The sequence below is a fragment of the Pezoporus occidentalis genome, unplaced genomic scaffold, assembly GCF_034315485.1.
Source record: "Pezoporus occidentalis ecotype Australia unplaced genomic scaffold, CSIRO_AGI_Poc_V1 ctg4, whole genome shotgun sequence".
Lineage (NCBI taxonomy): Eukaryota > Metazoa > Chordata > Aves > Psittaciformes > Psittacidae > Pezoporus > Pezoporus occidentalis.
In genome coordinates, this window is record NW_026915724.1 from 21,489,163 (window position 1) to 21,510,066 (window position 20,904).

At 38.7% G+C, this 20,904-nt stretch overlaps 1 protein-coding gene across 11 annotated transcripts in view; it reads left to right on the forward strand.

Moving 5' to 3' along the window:
* PTPRM (protein tyrosine phosphatase receptor type M) overlaps positions 1-20,904 on the forward strand; it is a 473,439-nt gene that overhangs the window by 226,745 nt on the left and 225,790 nt on the right. The window lies entirely within an intron of this gene.

Below are 20,904 nucleotides of genomic sequence, written 5' to 3' on the forward strand. Positions count from 1 at the left end.
TTTTAGATAAGCTGCTCTCATTATGCTGGGAGTTGCTCATCTTTGGAGCTATCTGTCCGTCACTTGACAAGTCACACTTTTTCTGTCCTCTTGTGGTAACAGGAGGTATCCTAGCCACTCTATTACTATCAACTCCCAGTACTGCCAAATGCATCAGCAGCTGCTAAAACTCTCATCTACAAATTGTGGAAAATATCAACAGTATGATACCATGCTGTTTCTTTATGAACATTAAGAAGATGTCAGAAATAGAATCACAGAATCAACTAGGTTAGAAAAGACCTTTAAGATCATCAAGTCCAACCATTACCCCAGGTCTGCCAAGTCCACCACTAAACCATATCACCGAGGGCCTTATCTACATGGTTTTTGAACTGTTCCAGGGACAGTGATTCCACCACTTCCCTGGGCAGCCTATTCCAATGTCTGAGCACCCTCTCTGTGAAGAAATTTTTCCTAATATTCAGTCTAAACCTCCCTTCATGCAGCTTGAGTCCATTACCTCTTGTCCTATGGGAGGAGAGAACAACCCCCACCTCACCACAACCACCTTTCAGGTGGTTGTAGAGAGTGATAAGGTCCCCCTGCACCTTCTCTTCTCCAGACTAGACAACCTCAGCTGTTCCTCATAAGACATTCTCCAGACCCTTCACCAGCTCTGCTGTCCTTCTCTGAACCTGCTCCAGCACCTCAATGTCTCTCCTGTAGTGAGGAGCCCAGAACTGAACGCAGGATTCGAGGTGCGGCCTCGCCAGTGCTGAGTACAGGGGGATGATCACTGCTTTGGCCCTGCTCGCTACACTATTGCTGATACAAGCCAGGATGCCGTTGGCCTTCTTGGCTGCCTGGGCACAATCTGCTCATTCAGCCAGCCAGCAATCAGCACCCCGAGGTCCTTTTCTGCAGGCAGCTTTCCACCCACTCTTCCCCAAGCCTGGAGCATTGCATGGAGCTGTTGTGGCTCAAGTGCAGGAGCTAGCATTGAGCCTTGTTGATCCTCCTACCACTGGCCACAGCCCATTGATCCAGCCTGTCCAGGTCCTTCTGCAGAGCATTCCTATCCTGCAGCAGATCAACACCCAGCCAACCTGGTGGTGTTCACAAATTTACTGAGGGTAACTCAATCCCCTCATCCAGATCATCAGTTTGATATCTTCATATTAAACGACACTGGCCCTAACACTGAGCCCTGAGACAACACCACTAGTGACTGGTCATCAACTAGATGTGATGCCATTTACCACCACTCTTTAGGCGTGGCAGTCTAGACAGTTTCCAGCCCAGCAAAGAATCCACCTCTCCAGGCTGTGAGCAGTCAGTTTCTCCAGCAGTATGCTGTGGGAGACAGTGTCAAATGCTTTACTTAAATCCAGATACACAATGTCCACAGGCTTTCCTTCATCAACCAGGCTGGTCACTGTATCATAGAAGGAGATCAGGTTGGTCAAGGAGGACCTGCCCTTCATGATCCCATACTGACTGAGTCTGGTCCCTCCGCTTGCCCACGTGTGCTTTATGTTGTCACTGAGGATCATCTGCTCCATGACCTTACCCAGCACTGAGCTCAGGCTGACAGGCCTGTAGTTCACAGATTCTACCTTCCTGCCCTTTCTGTAGAAAGGTGTCACATTGGCCGATCTCCAGTCGCCAGGGACCTGCCCACTAGATCAGAACTGCTGATGGATAATGAAGAGTTGCTTAGTGAGCTCCTCTGCTGGCTCCTTCAGCACTCTTGGGTGTAAGCCATAGACCTTGTGTATGTCTAAGTGGAGGAGGAGGTCTATAACCATTTCTTCCTGAATTATGGGAACTTCAGTCAGCTCTCCATCTCTGCCATCCAACTCAAGGGACTGAGTACCCAGAAGATGGCGGGTGTGACTATTAAAGACTGAGGCAAAAGCAGCATTAAGTACCTCAGTCTTTTCCTCATCCTCAGTCACTAGCTTTCTCCTAGTATCCAGCAGAGGATGGGAGTTCTCCATGACCCTTCTTTTATTGCTAATATATTTGAAACAGTACTTTTTATTAACTTTTATGGCAGTGGCCAAATGTAGTTCCATGTGTGCCTTTGCCTTTCTAACTTTCTCTCTACGTAACATAGCAACATCCTTGTACTTCATTGGGTGACTGTCCCTTCTTCCACAGGTGATAGATTCTCTGTTTTTTTCCCAAGTTCAAGCAGTATCTCCCTGTTCAGCCAGGCTGGTCTATTCCCCATCAGTTTCATTTTTGGCACATAAGGACCGCCTGCTCCTGCATCTTAAGGATTTCATTCTTGGAAAGTGTCCAGCCTTCCTGGACCCCTTTGTCCTTCTTTCCCAAGATATTCTGCCAACCAGCATTCTAAACAGGCCAAAGCCAGCCCTCCAGAAATCTAAGGTGGAGGTTTTGCTGAGCTTCTTCCTGACTTCTCCAAGGATTGAAAATTCAGTCATTTCATGATCACTTTGCCCAAGACGGCCTCCAAACATCACACCACCTCAAGTCCTTCTCTGTTTGAGAGCAGCATCAAATCCAGGCAGGCATCTCCCCTAGCTGGCTCACTAACCAGCTCCCTCCAAGAACCTCCTGGATTGTTTCTTCTCTGTTTCTTCTCTGCTGTGTTATACTTACAGTAGACATCTGGTTAGATTGAAGTCCCCCATGAGAACAAGGGCAAGCAATCGTGGAACTTTTCCCAGTTGTTTGAAGAAAACTCCATCTATAGCTTCAGCTTGGCTCGATGATCTGTAACAGACTCCTACCAGGATATCAGCTTGGTTGGCCTTCCCTCTGATCTTCACCCACAAACGTTCAGCCTTCTCACTCACAACATTGAGTTCCAGGCAGTTGATGCACGCCCTGACATACAATGCGACCCTGCCACCTCTTTTGCCTTGCCTATCCCTTCTGAAGAGCCTGTAGCCATCCACTGCAGCACTCCAATCATGCAAATCATTCCACCACGTTTCTGTGATGGTGATTATGTCATGATTTCCCTGCTACACAATGGTTTCCAGCTCCTCCTGTTTGTTGCCCATGCTGTAGGCACTGGCAGAGATGCATTTAAGTTGCCCTGTGGATCTGGATTCCAACAGCGGCACACTACCCGATGGCTAATGTCTAGTGAGCCTAGTGTTAGCCCCTTCCCCCTTCAAAGCTTGTTTAAAGCTTTCTCTATAAGCCCTGCTAGCTCCTGGGCTAGAATCCTTTTTCCTCTTTGGGACAGGTGTGCCCCAACTGCCACCAGCAGCCCTGGTGCTGTATAGACTGACTCATGGTCAAAAACCCCAAAATTCTGGTGCTGACATGTCCTTCCTGGCCAGCAGAAATGACTTAGTTTTCTTTGCTTTCTGTCAAGAGGATGCCATCCTTGAGCACCTTCTCAATGACTGCCAGCTGAGACCACCTCTGACACCTGCCGGGCTACTGGGCTCTTTGCACTCACCCTGCCCGTGCAGACTGCCACACCACTCTCCTGCTCACTTACGCTCCCAAGGGCAGTGTTCAGGGTTAGTGCCACCCATTGAGTCATTTACTTGGATCAGCAGAGCTGCCCTATCCTGGGCAAGTCCTGATGAGGACTTGGGGCTCCCTTGGTGGCTCCCAGCTGACATCTGTACACTTGCAGTGCTCTGCAGGAGATGTACTTGACCTTTAATTCTAATTATACTTTTATAGTTAATAAATCACGAAGTCTGGATATTCTAACACAATTTGTCTTTGCAAAAGCAAAGCAAGTCATGAAGTATGTGCAGAGCTACTTTCTTGCTGAGATACCACATCACCTGAGAAAAAGACCTGGCATGGGACAGAGTTACAGTATGCCTGTCTTTTAAATAAAGCTTAAACTATTTCCTGCTTTCCTTATCAAAGCTGCTAATAAATGCTAAAGATGCCATGTCTTTGGTACATGCCTCCAGTTAGGTACCCAATTCACCTTATTTCATAATAGTACCTTAGACATCTGAAAACAGAACCACGAGGCTTTCAAGCAATTCTCACCTTATATTTGTAGGTATCATTAGCTAGTCAGTGGACTGCTGAAAGAAACTTTGCAGTGAACTGAAAAGAGGGAACATGCTTCTATTTCCGTGCCTTTTAGTAAGAGAAATCAGTGTATTCCAGAAATGGTGTTTTCCTGATATATCTGTATGCCTGCAAAGCAAAGATTGCATATAGGAAATGAATACAGCATTAAGTTATTGTGACTTTATGGTATTAGCTTCAAGCAGTGATAATGTGCTTTCGATACTTCTGTTATGGTCTTAGACTCCCTAGAGAACATTGACTTTCATCATGAAATCTCATGCTTCAACATTCTTTGTTCATTGTTGTTTCATTTTCCAGTAGGGTGATCTGTAAACTTAATGTCTTGTCTTTTATCACATGTGGAAGCCATATGAATCAGGTAGATTAAATCTTTTGCCCAGTGGATAAATATGGATCTGATATTTCATCTCAGATTGGATATTAAGAGCTGAACAAATGTGCTCATCTTTGGTAAAGGAAGTTGCTGCAGGAAAATGACCAAGCAAAACTGGCTTGTTCACACAAATTGAATCGCTCTAGGAAAATGTCATGACAGATTGCAAGACTAAATTTGTAATCAGTCTGGTAGGACAGCCTTATTGCTCGACAATCACATAGCTGTCACATGGACTTTTGAGGTGTGGGCTGCGCCCATTCCAAAGCCATGGGATACACTGCTTTCTTGAAGAACTTATGAAAACATTACATACATTTTGTATATGAAAGCATATACAAAAAAGAAATATCATTAGCACCAAACCTAATTACAAATCCATTTGCTAGCAATTACAAACTTGCAGGGCTATGTTGCGTATGAAGCAAAGACAGCAAAGCTTGTGAAGACTGGAGAGAATGTTTTCCAAGCAAAAGATGTCTCCAGATTGAGTTTACAGACAAAATCAATTGCCAACATTGTTCTATAAGTAATGGGAAAGTAGATTGATGGAGGCTTCTCACTACTCCTAGCTATTCCATATTGCCGTATTCCTAGATATTGTAAATGCTTTCATTTGTTAGGTAATACCTTCATAAATTCTGTTAATAAAATAAACCAATGATGTGTAATAGCTTAGACAATTTGTGTTACTCCTGAAGACATTGAAATGAATGGATAAAAACAAAGCTGCATGCTCAAGTTTTTGGTCACCCCCTATTAAATGTTTATGCATTATTGTGAATGAAGGAATTTCTCACATAAAATGCAGACTAACTGTGCTGTATCGCAGTGTATACCTAGCTCGGTTTTAAGGCATAAACACTTCTTGGTGTACTTTTAGGATTCTGCAAAACATCCAAATCCTACAATAAAAATCACAGAAACGTTTCACCTTGTGAGAACTAAGTAATCATCAAATATTTAATGAAAGTGGATGCTGACTGTGTTTAATCATGCTAGAAATTGGTATGAAAGATTAAAGAACCATCGTAAGGGAAAACCATTATGTGAAAATGTGCACTTAACAAAAAAGAGAAATGAATTGAAATATATTTTAAATGTACTGCTTTTTTGAAGATTCAAGGGCCTCAGGTCTGCTGTAGATAGAAGGGCCTCTAGTCTTTTGCCTTCTTATTTTGCAACTAGTAGGTGAACAGTTTGCAGGCACTTTGCAGATACTGTAGGCAATATGCTTGGCTTAGCTTTGTAATGTTGTAATTTGTCTTTTTGTTGAAAGGATAGATTTATTTCTTTGCACTCACATGGCCAGATTCTGCCCCGGGTGTGTACCTTGGGTATCAGGTTGCCTGAACCAAAATGACAGTGTAGTTTCCTATAGGCAGTGTTTTACTATAGTACAAGATTGAGATGTTAGCCTGTGCTCACAAGGTGAGCCATTTGCCATCTGATAAAGTTGGTTTTATTTTGAATGCAAGTGAGACAAACACATTTTACAAAGTAGAGTCAGTTGCAAAAGGAAATAGAAGTTGAAAAAGGAAATAACCTTATGAATTATCAGCTTTACTTTGCCATATACCTCCAGCTATAAATGTTTGATTTATATGAAGGACTTCTTTTCTTCTTCAACCTCAGATATTATATTTTAAAAGTTATTTCTACAATATTACTGAAAAAATGTTTACAGAAACAAGCTCAAAAAGCAGTGACTATTCACAGTGTAACAAGTGTACAGATTGTGCTATCCATATACTTCTCTGATTAGAATAATTGCTAAATAAAATTGGTAATTAAAGTTGGAGGGCTTTTTTCTATCCTTTTTCTTCTTTACAATTGTCCTGTATAGATGATGTTCCTTTTTTTCTCCTCTACAATCTGGTCAGCATCTTCCGTTCCTTAAGCTTCAGTCTTGTCTTTGCTGCTATTTAAATTCTGTTCAATAACAAGGGTGCTCACCTGTAAGTACTCAATGTGGTATAAGCCACCTTTTGCTCCCCAGTGTTTGGGAATGTCTCTTCCTGGTGTTGCAGCAATCATACCTAGACCACCAAGCTGGTGGTGACCTGCAGTCTGCAATGGCATAGGACAGTTCTGAAGGTCAGATGTCACATGAATAGCACAATTGTTTTCAACAAACATGCTTATCAATAAGTATCTCATATGACATTTCAGCTATAAACTTGATGGGAGTCAAGAACCCAAATCCTTTATTTTGTGAAATTCTGCTTTTAATAAAAAGAAAGTTTTGCTGTGTTAACCTAAGTCCTGATAGTACTCCCTATTTGCTCTTCTTAAGTTTGCATCTTCATGCAGTTTGTGATTTTTCTTTACTTTCTTTCCATAACTTCTAGAATGATCCAGCTCTATTTCAACTAAAAAGCAAGCTATTTGAGAGCTGTTTTGTCTATTTTCAAGAAAGTAGTCAATGATATGAAACTTTTAAATATGGCTTTTTATATTAGTTAGCCTTAGAGTTCAAGATAAAAATTAATGTCCTGACATTGTGTTACTCAGATTTTGGATATTTAAATGTATTTTAAATTGAAACAGCAATCACTAATGTTGCCATATGGACTGCCAGACTTAAATGCATGTAAAAATAAATTTACATGGGAGTGAGATATCTGCAGGCCACTGCTAAATTCCTCTCCTGATAAGACAAACAGCTATACCTACCTCTAAATGTAAAGGCATACACAAGAAAACCACAAGATCACTCAGATTGATACCAGCATTATTTGTGCATTTCTGTAGCTTTATTGAGAAATAATAGAATTATTTAATTTTTGTAACCAAGTGAAGGAACTCAGGATTTTCAGTGATATTTGTGATACTGTCTGGCTTTTTTCTGCCTGTTTATAATGTTTTCATAATGGCTTTTTTGTATATACAGTATTTTTGTAATTATTATTGAGTGTTATGGGAGCTCTATATTAGTCAGTGGTTTTGGTAGTTTGCCTTCAGAATGTTTCCAATGCTCTTCTTCATTTTTCGTTAAGGAAATGAAGAAAGCTCAAACCAACTATTAGCAATTTTCTTTCATGACATTCTAAACAGTGCCTTGGGCAAGAATAAAGTATCTTCATGTGTATATAGGACAGCCTTCATGCATGTATTTCTTTTGTCTCCATAGCATTGCTATATTTGTTTTGTTGTCCATGTGTTTCCCTCTTGACTTAAGAGATGGCTCTATATTAAGATCAGGAAAGCTGTTTCTATTTTTTAAATTTTAAATGAGTTGCAAATTCTTCTGAAACAAATAGTTTAATTTATTGTAGTTTTAAATAGCTTTTGGGTTGTACTGAGAGTACAATTGTTTCAACCACATACAGTCATGCATACAGGCCATCCTATGGTCTGCTCAACATACTGAAAAGAATAATATGTCTATGGTTATGAATATTAGGCTTTGATTTTATCAAGAGATTCTAGCAACATCATAAACAACAGGTTTGACTCTTGAGTCATTTGTTCATGTCATTGGAAACTGTAGATAGAAATATTGCTTTATTTTATGTAAATTCTTGGGCAGTACTTTTATATATGGATTCTGATTTGGCCTGTTTTTTTTATGGGTTTGCTGTTTTGTTTTGGGTTTTTTTTAATTTTGGTTTTCTTTTTGGTGTGGTTGGTTGGTTTTAGTTTTGTGTTTGTTTTTTTTGTTTGGGTTGGTGTGGGTTTTTTTTGGTGGTGATGGTGGTTTTTGTTTTGTTTTGTTTTGTTTCTGTTTTTTTTTTTGAGAGAGCAACTGGGTAAGTGTCTAGTAGCCAAAACCAGTGGAGGTCAACCCACCACAGATGGGTTTGGTATTTTGACTACTTAGGTCAGATTCAGTTACAAGGGAGTGTTCCCTGAATGAAGAATACTGTAACAAGACCTCAGTAAATAGCACACTAGAATAGACAAGAAATTTTGCGCTATACAAATGTTTTTGTTTAATTTTTGATGAATTCATAATGTATTAAGTACTGGAGCGAAAAGCAACTTTAGATTTATCATCTCTAGGAGCATGTAGCCATGGTAATTAAAACAGTATTATTTTAAAAACTACAGCAGAGCACTCAAGATATATGAAAGGGAAATATCCAAGAAAGAACACCTTTCTTCTGATAACTAAAGACACAGACATTTTTACCCCTACTAAACAGTTAGTTAGATATGCTACAGAATAATGCGGTCTGCAGCGTGGTCTCTGTGAGGAGAGGCCAGAGCTGACGCGTGCTGGGCTCCAGCCAGCTCACTGCAGGTCACAGCTGTGAAGAGGAGGAATCTGCTTGTTTCAGTTTGCTTTTGTTCCTCGCTACTTAAATCTATTTCAACTGGCAATAAATTAAATTAATTTTCCCCAAATTGAGTCTGTTCTGCTTGTGACAGTAACTGTTAAGCAACCTTCCTCTCTTCACCTTGACCCATGAGCTTTTCCATCTTATTTTGTCTGCCTCTCCTGTTGAGGACTTCACAAACTGTGTAACCTATTATCTTCAATTTTTTTTAGTTTCATCACCGTGATAGAGACAGGGGAAAACCTGTGGTGAAATACTTCGGTGCTTGGAAGAAAACGGCATGATTTATAATATATGCCAGTAATTTATAAATTCAGATTAGAGTAAAATATAAATAGTGGCTGTATAGCCCTTGCTTTTTTATTACATTGTGTATGACCTTTTTCAGAGTAGCAATTATTTTCCATTAGTTCAGTTTGATTGGGGGAAAAAAATGCTTAATGGACTTTGAATCCTGAGTCACTGGTGATTGCTGTCATATGCTTTTCCGTAATTTCTTATACCAGCTTAAGTTCTGGTGGACATTTACCAGCCACCTTTTCTGTGTTTTCCATGAGGTGTGTGGTAAAACTGCAATCCAGGGCTCCTTAGTGACCTGTGGAGCTGGCTTATGACTCAACAGATAGCAGCTGTCTGTCTAGGACCAGTGAAACTGTAATCTAGTCCTGGCCTCTCTCCTTTGCTCAGGTTTGCAGGTACTTCAGCAACCAACCTCCCATAACCTCCACTTTCCTGAATATTTGATGGATGCTTTGTGTTCTTCCATGTCAGTTATGGTTCTGGCATAAATGCATACATTCTTTAATCCATTTGACAGGACCAAATTTAGAAGAGGGAAGGAAGCAAAAGGACATAACCAAATGCAAAGTGACCTGTAGCAATTAAAGCCAGGGATGCTGGAGGCAAAAGGGGAAAATGTAGTCCTGATAAATGATTAATTTCTATGACTAGAGAAGGGAAATGGCACAGGCTCAAGACCAAGTGTGGAAATAAAGCATGGCTTAAAAAAAATAAGCAGCACTAACCTGTGGTACAAATTACGCAAAAGCATATTTTCTTCTTTATCCTGTGCTTGCATTCCTTTGTTTACTCTTTTTGTCAGTATTATCATATATTTCTGTACCTGAGGCACACCATCAAAGTCCCAGCTATATGCATTTTTGTGGGAATCTTAGAACCCTGATAAATCTTATGAGGAAAAAGAGAATTAACTTTGAAGCACTTTACTGTCCACTACACCTGTTTTCCCCAGCTCTTTTCCTTCCTCCTCCACTGGAACGTTATTTTATTACAAATGTGTCAGAAGCTAGGATGGGCTGATTTATCCTGTATTTAATAGTATAGTTTGACAGTATAAATTCCCTTCATGAGCAAGCATGTTTTCTTACATTTGCTTTTTACAGGGAATGATATAGCAGAGAATGCTGGTGGCAATTCAGCTGTCACAGGAAAACTCAAACAAATCTGCCAGAAAGGAAGCAATCTGGGGGAGTTCTTCAAGAAATTTTCTAGATATTGTGATGTAACAGGGAAAAAAAAAAGAAAAAAAAAAAGCTAACTATATTCCACCAGCAAATTCAAGCGTGTATACTCGTATTATAGGTATTTTCCAAATACTTCAATGTATAAAGATGTTATGTACAGTTATTGAGTGAGAAATACAGTCAGCAAGAAGTTCCTTTCGTACAAGGTGGCCTGATACACAGGCAAACAAAAATTACTTTACCTACATAATTTATGTAAGTTCTTATATAATTCTAAATTAAAACATCCCAAACTTGAAGTTACCCAGATAGCACTGGGGAAGTTTGTATTTTGCTTCTTTTAAAAAAGCCTGAGTAAACCATTGGTTTTGTTTGTGCTAGCTTGAGAAAGGAATCAGGAGTTCAATGTTAAACTGATATGGAGGCCCAAATTATTAGTGACAGAAGGTACACAAAAACAAAGATGGGAGTTTAGATTGGTGGGTGAAAAAGCATCTTCGTTAACTCAGTAACTCCTCCGGCTTGTGTGAAGCTCCTGGAAAAGTCCTGAGGATGGGCCTAACCTGAGGAAAGTTAAAGGCTGTACCTAAACTGACTGGGAATTATGTAGGAGGTTCTCTTGTGTAAAGGGTCTTGTCAGATACTAAACAGGTGATCTTCTCAGCTTTACAGTAATTACCTCTCATTTAATATTGTGATTACATGTTAATAGTGGTTAGCACATAGTAATGTAGTAGGAAGACAGAATATTCTCTTCCCTTTTGACATGTATGTATCTAAGTCCAAAGTTTCTTTTACCAGTTGTTACAGAGAATCTGATTCATTTATCAGGCTTATGCATTTGAGAGTTATTTGTCAAAACTGATCTCACTCTACATCATTTGGTTAAGGTTGATTGCACATGTCAGATTAGAAAGAATGGTAAATACTCTTTTTGGACAAGTAACATCGATTGGTGACATTTTCTCTTTTACATGGATTTATAAGACCATGTTGTCCTGTCATCTAGGTTCAATAAAGGCCTGTTTTCAATCCCCAATGTAGCTAACACCACTGTACATAACAGCTCTGAATTAATGTGATTTGTCAGTAGCAATAGGCCACAGTGATAATCTGAACATACTGCTACATCTTATTCTGACTGATCTATGAAACAGCATTGCCCATTTATTTTTGCACGACATAATAAACAGTCACTGAGCTTCTACTTTCAGGGCAAATATTGAGCAGCTGAAACAATCACTAATTTACACAATGGTTTATCTTTCCTCCAGCTGACTTCAGGGGCAACTCAAGCAGCTGTGCTGTAAAACTTAATGAGTTCAAACATGCTAATTTGTCACACAACAGGGCAAATGGTACATGTTTTGCCATTAATATTAGTCACAATTAGAACGTGACTGGGGCACTTACTGTACAAAAATACATGTACTGTATTGGTGTATAAAGAGAACAGCTACAGTGTCATAGATGTATTCTAGACATTTCCAGGAAAATGGGCTAGAAAAAAAAAAGATTTTTCCCTCACACTAGAAATTAAACTCTTCTCCTGGGTTCCCAATTTTTGACCACTGCGAAGAAGAGTGTGTGTTACGTTAATGCTGTTTCCACTGTTTATAGCGTCTGGATAAAATTACATCTGTTTGATTATGAGCCAGCCACCTGCACCAACTTTTATATATCTGGAAGTTTCTGAAGTGACCCTGTGTTACCAGGTGGTTTCATGTTCAGTGAAGACAATACTGTTTCATGGAAACTGTGTAAAGGAATTATGTCTGGTGGCCACACGAGCAATTCCTCAGGTCTTCACTTTCCTTTGTGTTGCTTGCAGCTTCTCTAATATGAGCAGCATCTGGGCTGTATGCTGTATAAATTGTTGTATAACTCTGCTACTTGTACCAGCTTCTGAAGGGTGCCACAAGTGTGGAGTACATAACTAAATGTGGCTCTGTGTCAGATCAGGAGATAATTACGTCTGCTTTGTTAACATACAATGGGTGTGATAGAAAGTGACAATAATGATACTGTAAACCAACCATGTGATCAACTCAGAAAAAGGGTTAAACACCTATGATTGATACATTCAGTCAGGAGGGACAGTATAGGTCATTCTGATCCACGAATCTGCGAAAGGTGGTTCTACCAAAGGTAGCATCTAACAGAAATAGCCACTTTATTTGCCATATTACCATAGTAATTCTTCTGAGAATTATTTGTCACAACCATTTATTTCTTGTTGATTTACATATTCATGTAGGTTCCTGGGGTGAAGTGGGGATAAATTGTCACTGCCATATCTGTGAAGTGAAAAGTATATGTCTGCACTCTTTATTTTTCATTTCTCAGTTAGATGTGTACTCCCTTCATGCAAAAGAAAGAAAACCTTAAGAACACATGCTTGTCTGTCTTTCGAACTCTCTAGAATTAGCTTGTCATGAAACGTAAAACTAATGTGTAGTTGTAAAAACCACTGCCAGCATTTTCCTCACTGGTGGCTGATGGCTAAGTAGATTTCGAAATGAAAGGGGTTATTATAAAGTGATTACTGAATAGCTAGGTATGTCATTTTAAACAAGCAACTGAAATCTTGGTTGCAGATTTGGAATGTAATCTTGTTTGTATCATTCATACTTAAAATCCGATTTTGATTGTGGAGGAGTAATCATGTAATGTAGGTAATTTGACAAAAATATATTGACTGATGTTTTTCTTTCATTCCTTATTTAAATGTATTAGAATTTAAATGACTCACCATTCAGAGTATACCTATAAAATGACAACATAAAGAAATATTAGATTCAATTTGAATTGGTGGAGATTCAAATTTACAATAAAGTGAAAAGTTTGAGTATCAGCTCTCATAAAAGAAAATACTGTATAGAAACTAACACATAAAAAATGCTACCTTTAAAAGGGTGGTTTTGATGATTAAAAGGGTGTTTGATGATTAGACCAATATATTTCACGACTGTGAATGTCAGCCTGAAGGCGTAGGCCTCATGGGAGATGTGTAGCCATGAACTGGAGAATAAGACATGAAAAAGCTAAGGAAACCATCTCAGGTAGGATTACATCATTCATGTTTCGGTATCCAGTGCTTGTAGTAATACATTACTAAAAGCTTAAATCCAATACCTCATCTGGTTTCAAGCAACAGCTACACTTACTTTTTGTAAGCAGTGAACTGATGTCTCAGATGCTTATTAGAATGTGTTTTCAGTAAATCTTCTATAATTGGTGAAATATCATCATTCTCTCACAAGAATTCCTGTACTTCTAGGTTGTGTTTCAGCTAGAAATATCATTAAAAATAATCTCCTAGTCATAAGGTAATATTAGTACTTATGCTCCTTCCTGAAAAAAAAGTAGACTGCTGCTACATTTCACATTTGAATTTGTGGAGAAGTGAGTGGGGATTCAAGCTGGCTCATTTTAAGAACTTAGCCTACTCATTTTAGTGCTGTGAGCGGTGAATATGTGTTTTGTTGTTTTCTGAGCTCACACATTGTAGAACTAACCAGTTCTGTCCACAAAGTACAGAAAAACCTGTGGAGAGCTGTGCTCTGCTGTAGTGAGTTAGAAATAAGACTGAGAATTAGGATTCCACAGCTTTTGCTGATGCCTTGTAAACTTCAGCAGATAATTAATTTCTTTTGAACTTCAGTTTCTTTGTATATAAACTAGGAGAAATGCTATTATTGTACCTCATACAGATACAGAAGTTTTAATTACACAATACTTTGGAAGTATATGCTAGAATAAAACCAGTGGAAACACAGTCTTGTGTCTGGTTCCATGCTGAAGAAGAGGGGTATTAGCTATAATCTGACTAACAGCATTGTACCTTGGAAGATGCTAGCTTTTCATTTTTGCCCATTAGCCTGCTGGCATGCATCTCTGGCAGGAAAATGAGGCTGAGTATGAGCACATGCTGTAAGTGTGAATCTTGCAGTTTTCAGATGCTGGAAGTGGGTTATTGAGAGATACAAAACTATCCGTGCTGGGTTGCCCTGAGATATGTTTTTTTATACTTAAGTCTTGTCATGGACACCCCTCCATTGTGACAGAGTGGATGCTGATTGCTGATTAAAGGTGCTGGGCAAAATGTGCAGGAAACATACACTTCTGAATGCTCTAAAGTCTGCAGTCATTTTGAAGGGTGCAGAAGGGACCCCCACAGGCTACTGCTCAAAGGTAGCATCCTGATAACTTTAGGGTACATACACCCTTGTGTTCATCTTCCTTCACTGGCATTTTGACTGCGGAAGATGAATATAATTCAAAAGAAGATAATTATTTTTTTTTTAAGACTTTAATTAAAAACAACTAATTTCTCTTCCCCCGTCCCCCCCAGCAGAATTTGCTCAAAAAAAACGAGGCATAGTCCAGTTTTCATCGTACTTTATATACAAACCTGATCATTCCTCTTTTGGGATGCAGATGTCTATCATTTCAGTTCTGCTGTCTCATAGTTCTTTCTCATTAGCACTGCAGCTCTGCAGGGCTTGCATCCCAGCATTTTTTAAAGTGTCACGGAGTATGTTTAGAAGACTTATGGAAGTGCTACTTTTCTGTGGGAGGCATCTGTTTTTGCAGGAGAGACATGTTCTTTTGGAAATGCTATTAGGAAGTAACAGTGAAAGATTGGTGAGAATTTTAAATACCATAGCTTGAAACCTTTCCAGAAGATGCTGGCTATCTTCTGTGGTCTGTTCTGGCTATCTTCTGTATCTTCTGTTACTCTTACCTAAATGATCTTAGTAACTATTGCTATCAATATCCACGGCTGCTCCATGCCAGGAAGTAGAGATGCCCCAGATGAAACCAATGTTTCAAGTTTTTACAAATTTACAGCTGATCTTTAGAGCTTTTAATATATTTCCTTTCTGCCCAAACAACCTGTGTTCTTAGATAAGGAAGATGACCACTCTCTAATGTTCCCCTCTTCACTCTTCACTTCGTTTTGGGATCTTCAGCAGCTTTGTGCACACTGGTAGCTTTGTCTTTGGTTTCACTTTAAAATGATGGGACTCAGCAGGACGATGACATCAGCACCATCATACTAGGATTTGGATTTTGATCATGAGTCATTTCTCCCTTTGTGTCTTTGTTTGCCTTCTCTTTGTTTGATTCCTTTCTTTTATAACCCAAATAACAGGCGGTATGAAAAATCACGAGGGTAAAGTGGCCCTTTTATTCCTTTAATCCTAACTATAAAGCAGTTCTTCATAGTAACAAATTTGACTGTTCCTTTGGCTTTGAGATGCAGCTGCATAAATCTAATACTTCTGTTGACCAAAATAAAAATGTGTCAAAAAATGGTAAAATTACACCACCTGAAATCTTGCCCATTGAATATTTCTTCACAGCATTCTTCAGGTTTTGGAAACTGAAATTTGAAAAACCCAGATCTGTTACCAGATCTGATAAATCATGTGGTATTTTGAGTAAAGAGGAGCTCTTGTTGAACTTCAATCTGTTGTTGAAGAATGCAGACGAAGAATAATTACAGTATAAAAAATCATTCCATCACAGTTTAATGTGAACTTTTACAAAACTGTCTGACCAAGTTTGCAAGGAGCTTCAAATTGTTTGCATGCATGTATATCAAATCAAATAAGGACAAGCCGAACAACTGACATATTTTGCCTACTTTCTTGTTTGTTGTCAACTACAGATGTATACAAATCTTGAGATTTGTTTTCTAAAAACAAACCAAACATTGTTACTTTGATAGCAGCTGTCTTAGAAGGAATATAGTCTCTTCCCCTATAGATGAAATTATATTTCATTACCTCATGATCTGTGCCCCTGAGGCATAACATAATATCTAGACTACTGAGGAACAGCAGGGTATCTGTTTATCTTGAGAACTGTAGGGTGCGTAGAGAGGTCTGGCTTTAAAACTTCTGCACAGTGGAGTTTTACCAAGTAAAGACAAATACGGGTGAAGTACGGTGTGCATAAATATATTTAAAGTTGTGATCTCTTTAATTAATATTTTTGTTAATTGTTTAATGTTTTATTTTTCCTGCATGGAGAATTGAACTTTCTGTGTCACCTCCTCAGCTGTTCTGTTTTGTTCTTCCCTGGAAGGTACTTCTGATTCAGCAAAGTGCCCTGACAGCCTGATAACTTTTACCTGTGCTGGTGAGCTCTTAGAGCATGTGTTTGACTTAAAACACAAGTAGTCTTTTTTGAAACAAAGTATATGTCTTAAATTGCCTCTTGAATCAGATGTAGCCCTGATTTAGCATGTAGAATCAAGTCTAAAGTGTGTATGTGCTTCTGGTCTCAATCACTGTAGTATGCAAGTTACAGGCATTCATGAAACTGTTTGCGACACCCTCTGATACTGATGCTAGAGTACTCTGCCTTCAGATTACTTTACTCAGAGTACTTGATGTGAAAAAATGTTAAGCGATTTCAGCAAGACTGCTAAGGCAATCTGTGACAAAGTGTATACATTTAATTGTAATTTAATACAATTAAAGTAAGTTAACTTCTGTGTTTAAAAAAGCTGTAGTGGATAATTTCTTAAATCTCAGATGATTCAGTTTTAATCTGAAATGTGTATATTTTCTTGTTCTGTTGATGCTTACTTCCTGTGGAAGGACCGTGGAGTCCAATCTGGAATTTAAATCGTGAGAGTTGTTACAGAACTAACTACACTAATAGTTTGCCTAGACAAGAAGTAAATTCTTCATTCCTATCCAGATGCCTTTGAATAGTATCTAACACACCAGATGTCTGCAGCTACCAGAGTAGCATGGAGTGTCAGAAAATCACCACACCACCACTCTTTTCTTCATCTCTTATTTCAGTAGGTCTGTGCAGTCTGTGGTGAAAAGACAAAACTTCTCAGACTGAGTTTTCATTCTAAACCCAAGTTTTTATGATCAATGACAGGATCCTAAAAATGCACCTAAATGTCTCTGTGATTCTGAAATTGACTTTCTGAAAAAGCATTGTACTTGTGGCAAGAGGTGAAGTGAGAAATGAGCTGTGAATTGCAGCTGGAATGGAAATTGATCCTGTCTGTCAGCCTCTGCTCCATATTCTTAGGAAAACAGAGTGGAGCAGAGAAGGAGCCAAGATCACCAATTAAATGGGATGCTAAAGTGCCAGGGGCTAGAACCAGGCTTGCTGGTCCCTCAGGTCAGAGCTGCAACTGTCAGAATTCACTCCTGGATACCCTGCTGAAACTGGCAGAAGGAGAGCGGTATGAAAAATGCTGCAGGTGCCAGCAGGGGAATTAGTAAGAACTATCTGGCTAAGCTTCAGGCATGACAGGCAGTACACTCCTTTGGGAGGAAAACCTCGTCTCGTGAATTGTTAGGTCTTATTCTCCCCATTTGCCTCATGATTTTACCAGGGAGGTGTAAGAAAATAGCTGGGATACTGAGGAATGACAGAGGCTCAGTTCATCTAGAGAACTCCCAAGTGAATTGAGAAGTGTGACTGCATAACCTCTCTGAAACCTTTCCCAAGTGAGGAAGAAACAAAGGTTCAGCAAATAGCTGTTGTGGCATGAGGTATATACGTTGCATAACAAATAGTGTGGCATATTAATCTCCTTACTCATTTTCTGTACTTAAAACATGATTTCAGCTGTGATTAACGCTGTGAAATTACAATTGTCTATGTAGCTATTCCTTACCGTACTTAATGCAAGGTACCAACAGCAGTCCATTGCTAGAATGACAATCTTCAAGTACCACATCAATAGGTAGGGCAAGTCCCCTGAGCACAACATCAGCATCTCTATTGAATGCTTATTTTTTTTCACTTAAATTTGGGAACTCACTATGGGAAAGTAATAAAAAGATCTGGTAGAAAACAACATCAGATAAATTAACTTAGTATGCTGTGGTAATTAATTCAGCTTCCCCTTTTAAAACAGTCATTAGCTGTCATTCATTTTGTTTTGCTTAACATTTTTCTTTCCCCAAGTATCCTGCATCCTTCATAATTAAGAACATATACTTTCCAGATATTGGAAGGGATCTACTATGCTCTCAGAAGTATGTCACATTAAATATTTCCTCTAGGGTATACAATGATACCTCCAGAGAAGTTCAGTGCTAACTTGATCAAATAGAAACTTACTTTTCTATCTTTTGTTGCAATAACTGCTATTTTTCATGGCTGTTTTAAGCCATGTGGGGTTTTAATCAAAAATCTCCATTGTTACATTAGCTTTTATTTCTTGTTAAAAGTAGAAATGTTCCCCTTCATCTCTTTCCTGCTTATTGTATTAATTAACTGTTCTTAACCAAAAATTGTATTTGACTAAAAACTCAGATGAGCAGATGAGAACTGATATCCTCAGATCTGTAATGAGGTCATGTCTGATAAATCAAGGAAGCGTGGTATTGAAAAGAAAAATGAATAAGTGGATTAAAGTAGTGGTACATCAGGAGTTAGGTTTATTTGATGAAAGAAATAATAAAGCATCATCTTTTCTGCTAACCATGTCCATTTTGAGAATTTAAAAGTGATGTTGAAGACACAAAGTGAGGAAATTCATTGTACAGGCTTCTATCTTCAGAGGCTTTTTCACAAACAAACCTCTTTGGAATATTCAACCTCACTTTCTCATTGGACATCCCCCAAAACCAGCAGTTATTCCACTTGGTGCTTCATAAAAGATGTTGCCTTACTGACTTCCTGTGCTGTGTCCCAGAGGGTTTTTATATTCTAACTCTTCCTTTTCTTTCACTACATGCTGTCACTGAGTTGTTGACACTTACCCATGAAGTGGTCATTAGGGCCCTATGAGTTCCATAATCTCTTAATGAATGGTAAGAAAAACAGGTATGAGCTGCCTGATACTACAGATTATGGAAGTAAGGCAGGAACCAAAGCAACCAGGGCATTTGCCTTATCTGATGAGCTTTATCCTGTGAATATCAACAAAAACTGTGTTGTCTCCATCTTTACAATCAAATTTCTTTTTACCCTGGTCTGTTTTGTTAGAAGTGAAAATGTATATCTGTCATTCTCATAGCAATGACTTCAGGATTTAACTAGAGGGCTAACTCATACTTTTTATTAAGGCAACATGACATAAGAATATTTTCCTCCTGGGTAGAAATCTTGGATAGGTTTTGATCCATTTACTTTTTTTTTTTACAGCTTGGAAAAACTCAGTTTCAGTTTCAAAATGCTATGAATTAGTTTTATATCTCTAATAAAATGATTTCTCAGCTCCCATGTGAATTTTCTGATGTGCCTACTATGGAGCTAAGCAGGCTGTTCCATATTCTTGCAGCTAGGAGCTTTGTTGTATGTCAGGGTCACCCCAATTTTGTTGTTTTCTAGTCCCATTAAGCCCATTCAGGTAGCAGTACAGTTATACAACACCCACCAAATCTCCTTTGCTATTCACAGCCTCACCTACATGAAGAAATGCTTAATAGGAAACAAAAAGAAGAAAGAAATAGAAGAAAACACTTTTTTCTTTACATTCATGTCTGAATTATGCAGGAGTAAATGCTTAAAGACATGAAACTTCTAGGACTTACTTACCTTTGAGCTTTGCCCTCAGTAATCTTAATTGTTGTAGCAGTAGAAAATGTCCCAAACACCAGGATTCTTAGCTGGGGTATCTGTGTGGGGAAGCGGGTAAATGGCTCTATTGTGGCTTATCCTTGGTGAGTATATTTTTACCAGTCAGTCACTAGAAAGGAGACCAGGATTAGATCTCTTACTGAATTTATTGTATTTTGCCATTTTGTCACCGATTGTCAAATATTCTATGTTGGTGATCAACACTGTTGAGTAGTGGCAATTAAGAAAAAAGAAACAAAAAAAAAAAAAGAAAAAGAAAAAAGAATCTGGAGAATTTGAAAGGGGAAAAAATTACCGTCCTTTGTAGATGTTAGAGAGAACAAGCAATTTCTTAACACCTTTTCTTCAAGGAGTTAAGATGAATAACATCTTTGAACAAATATTTCAAGCATGCAGGGATTTTATTAAAAAGTAAGAAGATGAAATCCTGTGTAAATTGTTTAGAACATTCCTAGTGAAGGCACGTTGATTAATAAACATAAAAGAGGGAAGATGCATATTAATTTGTTTACGTGTAAGAGGCTTCTAGCTCATTAAAACTCTTCTAAGTATTTAACTAGTGAAGCAGTGGATAAAACCAGACATTGTCTTTAATCTTGTTGAGGGCTCCAATATGAAAAAAAACTAGATTATTGCTAAATATGTATAATAGCTTTATTAATGACAGTGTTTTGAAGACGTTTGCGGGGGGTGAGGGGGGTGTCAACTCAGTGGTTTCATTGTAATATGGTGGAAGTTTGGCTTCACTTTTCTGTCTCAGCCTCTGGGACCAGTAGGACTGAATGTAGACAAGGCCCTTGGTGGCATGGTTTATTGGTGGACTTGGCAGTCCTGGGGTAAAGGCTGGATTTGGATGATCTTAAAGGTCTTTTACAACCTAGCTGATTCTATGACAAAAATTTAACTACATCAATGACAGTCTTTGGTTCTTGTGTATAAGTAGCCGTGTTCTTGGGTATGATTCTGTTAGATGTGATCTATGCCTGGTTATCAACTGAGAGATCACCAGGAAAGCACAGGTGCATTAGGGTATCAGCTGATGTGCCTTGTCTGTTTCTTTTTATTCTTTGCTAAACAACTAGGACAAATTTTAGAGGGGGGGGTGGGTATGGGGATGGACAACGAGATGACGACAACATTACCAGGTAATGTTGTCAGG